Source organism: Tupaia chinensis, unplaced genomic scaffold (assembly GCF_000334495.1).
Source record: "Tupaia chinensis unplaced genomic scaffold, TupChi_1.0 Scaffold000231_1, whole genome shotgun sequence".
Classification (NCBI taxonomy): domain Eukaryota; kingdom Metazoa; phylum Chordata; class Mammalia; order Scandentia; family Tupaiidae; genus Tupaia; species Tupaia belangeri.
The window spans coordinates 2,721,779-2,728,183 of NW_006159706.1; positions in this window are offsets into that span (position 1 = coordinate 2,721,779).

The window sequence follows — 6,405 nt, forward strand, 5'->3', positions numbered from 1 at the left end:
TTTGAGAGGTTTTTGCTATAGGGTGCGTGTGCTTGCCAGAAAGACAGAGAGAGACAGAGAGACAGAAAGCGAGAAATCACCCCACAGGGGGGATGGCCACATTGCAATCCCTTCTCCTCCATTCTCCTCTCAGGATCTTGGGCATGCACGTGCACACGCCCGGCATGAGTGTAAGCCACTGGGTCCAGCACTCGAACCGTGGTCGACTACATAGGAGTCCAGCATCATGATTTTCAAGATGAGTAGAAATTCAAAAGAAGGAAAAAGGGTGAGGAAAAGGATATTCTAAATGGTGGAAAAACATAAGCATAGTCTCAGAAACACAAAAGAGCCTGCTATTTCCAGGAGTCATGAGTCTAGCTTGGGGGACTCGTAGAGGAAAAGGAGATAGAAAGGTGGGTTGGAACTGGGATAGAAATAACAACTAGTAACTAACAACTAAAATGTACAAAAAATATTTTTAAGAGTTATTTATTTACTTAACTTTATTTATTCTTATTATTTTTTAATTTGACAAGAGAGAAAGAGGGAGAGAGAGAGAAAGAGAAAGTGAGAAAGTAAGCCACCAGGTCCGGGACATGAACCATGTTTGGCCATGTGGGAGTCTAGTGCCTTAACCACTATGCCACCTGCCAGCCCCTGTACTGAAACCCTTTTAACGAGCCAGGCTTCGTTCTGAATCCTTCACATGCTGTGCTGCAGTGATGGTGGTCTTCTGGATCTCTTCCACCTGCATCCCTGGATGTTTCTTCTTCTCTACCTGCCCTGTGTCTAGGAGGTTGACCTCTATGAACTACATAACCAGGATCCTTTGCTCTCTGGCTTGCAGTTGGATTTATCCCATGAGATTATAGATTAGAGAGAGAGAGAGGAGAGTCAGGTCAGTGTATTTACTCTGTTGGCTTCCTCCCTCCCTGCAGGATCACCTTGGGCTGGCTGCTTTGCTCAGCTGCTGCACAAGAATCTCCCTTTCTAGATTCTTTTAAAATTTTATTTTTTTTTGTTATTATCATAATTTTTTGTTATTATCATAATTTTTATATTACATTTAATCACATGTATATTTACAGTGTATTACATTTCTTTTTCCAGCAGGAAAAAGATTCAAGGCTGCTATTACTTTTCATTGGCACTGTAAGAGTGACAAAGACTTTACTATCCACATCAGACCTGGGGTATTGTATGATCTTGCACAGGGTTTTCTTACACCTATCTTTCTTATTTTTATTTATCTATTTATCATTAAAGGTTTATTTTTTCCATGAGTGAGAAAGACAGAGAGAGAGAGCACACGCAATAGTGTTCTGATGCCATGATCTTCCCCCCGTTTCAGCTGACCCAGATCATGGGCATGCCCTTGCCTGGAGTACTTAGAGAGGTGTTGGAGGTGGACCTGGAACCCTCCCATGTTGGTTCAGCCTCACAGAGTCACATTTTACCGTGGTGACTGTCTGGTTCCAATACTCTGCCCTTCTGAAAGTAACTCCCTTGTCATTTCTTCTAATACTAATTTGAGTTTCTTGTTAGACCCTGACTGATGCAGGAAACCACCCACCCAAGTAGGTACTAGCATTATTACCATTTTTATGGACAGAGACACTGGGGTTACAAAGAGTTTAAGTGACTTGCTCAAGGCCACACAGCTACATAAAGGCTGAGAGTCTGCTTACAAAGCTTCAAAGGACTCGAATGCCAGGCTAGGTGGAGTGTATCGCCATTACAGACATTTACCTTTTCTTAATTATTTCATTAAATTGATATTATGTGACAATGTCTAAGTGACATTCTTACTCTTTGAGAAACCAACCAACTCTTTCCTCATCTGCAAAATGGGAGAATTCTCCAAGATTTGGTAGCCTCAAAGAGCAGTGGTGGGACTCAAAGAGGTCAGTGAAAGAACTAGGTCTAGCCAATCAATCATCTTGTTTCTCTAGCTACCGAGATTGATTAAGGTGTGGACATGGGACCCAACCAAAAGCAATGGAATTGTTTTCCAAATACTTTTGTAAGAGAGACAACCTGTCCCCTCTATCAGGCTTCATCCTGGGAGTGGATAAAGCCTGGATATCCCAGAATCTACCATGTAGAATAAAGAAATCTCAGTCAAGGAAGCAAATCCAACAATGGGGAGAGATTAAATTCTATAATATTATTTCAGGTGGAATCCACCATGTTTGAAATCCACCCAAGTCTTTGGATGATTTTTAAAAATTATTATATTTAACTTTATTTATTTATTTTTAATTTGACCACAGAGGGACAGAGTGAGAGAGAGACAAAGTGAGAAAGCAAGCCACCAGGTTAGAGACTCGAAACACAGTCAGCCATGTGGGAGTCCAGCATTCTTAACCACCATGCCAACTACTAGCCCCAGGATGATTTTTTTTTTTTTTAAACATGCAACAATGTATTTCCTTTATTCCTCATGACAGAGTCCTAACTCTAGGGTTTCAACCTTGTCACTTGGAATGCAAAGAGTCCTGACACAGTGAAGGATAGCCTGGAGTGGAAAAGGAGTGAAGACTGTAGCAGATAGGTGAATGTATAATCATCCATTAAAACCAAACCCAGGGGCCAGCAGATGGTGTGGTGGTTGGGGGCGCTGGCCATCCACATTGTTGACCTTGGTTCGAGTCCTGGACCTGGCAGCTTGCTTGCTCTCGCTCTTGTTCTGTCCTTCTCTGGTCAAATTAAAATAAATGGATAATTAAAGTTAAATAAAATAATTCTTAAAAACAAACAAACAAACCCAAAGGTTACCACTATCTTTGTTCAGCTTTCCAACTAGCCGCCTCCCCTCCATAGCTAGTTGTTCCTTTCCCATGTCTTCGTATACTTAGAAAATTTGTACATACCTCTATTATAGCACCTCTTCAACTGAGCTGTAATCGATTGCATGGCTGTTGTTGATATCAAGCTATGAACGATTTACCTTCATCCTTTTCATTTTGGAATTCTTAGTTTTTAGCAGAATGCCTAGTGCAAAGTTGATGCTAACTCACTAAATGTTTGTTGAATATGTAACTCAATGAATGAGAACCAAGCAATAGCAACAGGAATGGGGAGGAGGAGATGGAAGGGGGCCACTCTTACAGTGCCAATGAAATGTAATAGCAGCCTTGAATCTTTTTTTGGAATAAGACAGGCTTGAGATTAATATTAATAACAAACTGCTATTTAGTTGACTTGGACAAAATCCCCGGAGTAAAAATAATAATAGCTGTGATTCATTGCATGCCTTACATGCCAGATGTTTAATGTACATCAAATCTTTATCTCATGGGACCAGCAGATGAAGTAATGGTAACATCGCTGGACTTCTATGTAGTAGACTTGGGTTTGAGTCCCGGATCTGGTGGTTTAAAATTCACATCAGGTGTGCGTGTGTATGTTCCCAGTACCCTGAGGGAAGAATGGAGGAGAAGGAATTGTGGGGTGGCCATTCTCCCTGGAGGAGAGGGTGATTTCTTGCATTTTTGTCTCTCTGTCATTCTCTGTCTCTCTGGTAAGTGCACACACCTTATAGCAAAAAAATCTTTCTCTTAAAAAAAAAAAATCTTCTTCCCAGTCTGGTAATGAAGGTATGATCTGGTGACTCCACAAGGTCCGGTTTATTCTGAGAAATTGAAAGAAACTCCAGGGAGGAATCTCTAAGCTAATCCTAACAATCCCATCCATCTTCACTGTGGCTAGCTCAGGGGGTTGAGCAGGTCTAGGCCAATTAGGTCCAGTAGGATAAAGCTAATTGCTATGAGAAAGGACATGAGAAAAGGTATAGCCTTTACTAAAAAGGCAGGTCTGGCTCTCTTTACCAAGATGGTTATGGACTCACGTGGGTGGTGGATGGTTGGTTGGAGGTAGAGCGTGGAAGGTGCTCTTCCTTGCTGGGTAAATGGGGAAGTTTGTGGCCCTGGATGTTCCTGAAAGCCTTGTACATCGAGGAGAGCAGAACCAAGAACATCCTGGAGCAACAGAGTCAGGCCTCCCATCACACCCAGCCTGAAGCTGACCTGTTTCTGGAAGTCCAGTTATAGGAGTTTCATGAGCCAAAGTCTTAAGTGAGTCTGAGGTGACTCACCCAATTACATAATGAGGAAACCAAGACTTTGATAGTCACTTGCTCAGGATGCTCTGCTAGCGAATTTAAGTGCTGATTTCACTCCAAATGCATCTCATCCCAAAAAGCATTTGCTCATCCCACTAAACTAGGCTGTGAAAGGATAAGTGACTTGGCCTCTGTTCTGATGTATCTGTTTCTCTACTGACATGGCTTCTCTTGTACATACTGTTTTTACGGTATTGAATGTTCTATATCTCCTCTCTGCCTAGCAAGCTCTAACTCGTCTTTCAAATCACAGTTTAAATATGTTACTTTGTGACCCCCTCTTCTATCCCAACCCCTTATATTTGTTTAGATTCCTTGACTCTTAACCCTCATCTTAGTGGCTTATATTTTCTCCTTATTGCTGTTATTAAAATTATAGCTGGTTGATTATTGCATAATACTTTAACAATAATTAATCTCCAAAGTCCGTAAGAACCTGTCTTAGTCTGCAACTGTGTCCTAACAAAAATACCCGAGACTAGATGATTAATAAAGACTAGAAGTTTATTTGGCTTATGATGCTGGTAACTGGACAGTCCAAAGGCAGGTGGCTGGTACTAGCCTAGCTACATTGCAACACACTGAACATAAGTAAAGAGGAAAGCTGAAGCATGGAGAAAGAGACCTGGGGCAGCCATCTTCCTTTTAGAACAACCTGCAGTCTTAGGAACTAATCCCTTCTCTGGAGCTCCAGAACTCACTAAATCTCCCAAGACACCATTAATCCATTAATGAGAGTGATGTCTCCATGATCCAATCACTGCCCACTAGGTCTCACTACTTCCCCATTATGGTGGCGACCAAATTCCTGAACAGAACTGTGCAGAGGCTCAGACTATCATCAAAGCCATAGCAGGGCACTAGTACATGTTTTGCTCAGCACAGAATCTCAGAACAGTGGTTGTCACTTAGCGGGTAACAATTAATAATTGATAGAAGAAATTGAAAACTGTGCTTTTTGTGGTAATGAGTTGCAATATATCTATGGTTTTCCAAATGTAGTTTCCAGACCTGCAGCACCAGCATCACCTGGGAACTTGTTAGAAATGCAAATTATTGGGGCCAGCAGGTGGCATGGTGGTTAAGGGTATCAGACTCCCACATGGCCGACCATGGTTCCAGTCCTGGAGCTGGTGGCTTGCTTCCTCACTTTCCTTCTCTCTCTTTCACTCTGTCCCTCTCTGGTCAAATTAAAATAAATAAATAAAGTTAAATAAAATAACCCTTTTAAAAAAAACTTAGCCATGTAAAAAAAAGAAATGCAAATTATTAAGCCATACCCTTAACCTACCAGATGGGAAACTGCCAGAGTGGCATAGCAATCCCCTTCTGGGTGATTTTGATTCACTTCACATTTAAGAGTCACGAGGTTATATAGATTTACTCCAATCTTTGTAGTAGGCACACCCTCAGGCTCAACCTCACCTGCTTTGGGGGGTGTTTCCTGATTCTGCTTTTTTTTTTTTAATTGTTTATTTAACTTTATTATTATTTACTTTGACCAGCGATAGACAGATAGATAGGTAGGTAGGTAGAGAGAAAGTGAGAAAGCAAGCCGCTAGGTCTGGGAATCAACCATGGTCGACCATGTGCGAGTCCAACACACCAGCCTCCACATAACCTGCCATTCCCAATGCTTTTTTTTTTTTTTTTAAATCAGCACTTTTGCAAGTAAAGTGGGTTGGGTGTAAGAACAGGAATTCACCCTTCTCCATTCTTTGCCCAAACCGAGCCTTTGAAGTTGCTGTTCCTTTGGCTGTGATCCTGCCGCCCACATCTGATTTCCTCCTTTAGACCTCAGTTTACATTTCTTTCCCTCCCCTCCATTTCCTCTCTAGTTCTGAGTATTTGTTTCCTTCATAGCCCTCACAACACTCCTCCTTTCTTCAGCTAATTTATTCATTTGCTCTTTACTGGTTGCTTATCCACCGCCTAGAGAGCAAGGGTTACACAAGTTTTGCCAGCCTCTCTAGTCCTAGCACCCTCAGCAGCTCTTGGGCCATGGCAGGCTTAAAGTGTGTGGACCGAATGATTGTAAGCTCCACGAGGGCAGAGCCTGGGTGCTGTCTAACGTCTAGCCCCGAGCTTGGCACATAAATGGCGCTCAGTATAGGTGTGCGGAATGAATGAAAGAAGAGAAAGGGAAACCGCGCCTTTACTAAAATGGCAGGCCTGGCTTCCTTTACCAAGATGGCCGCGGGTCCGCGTGGACTGACGGGCGGTGGGCTCGGGGGCGGGGCCTACGAGAGGCGGGGCCACGGGAGCCGTCAGGTGCGGCCCCGCCCTCCGCCCTCCTCGCC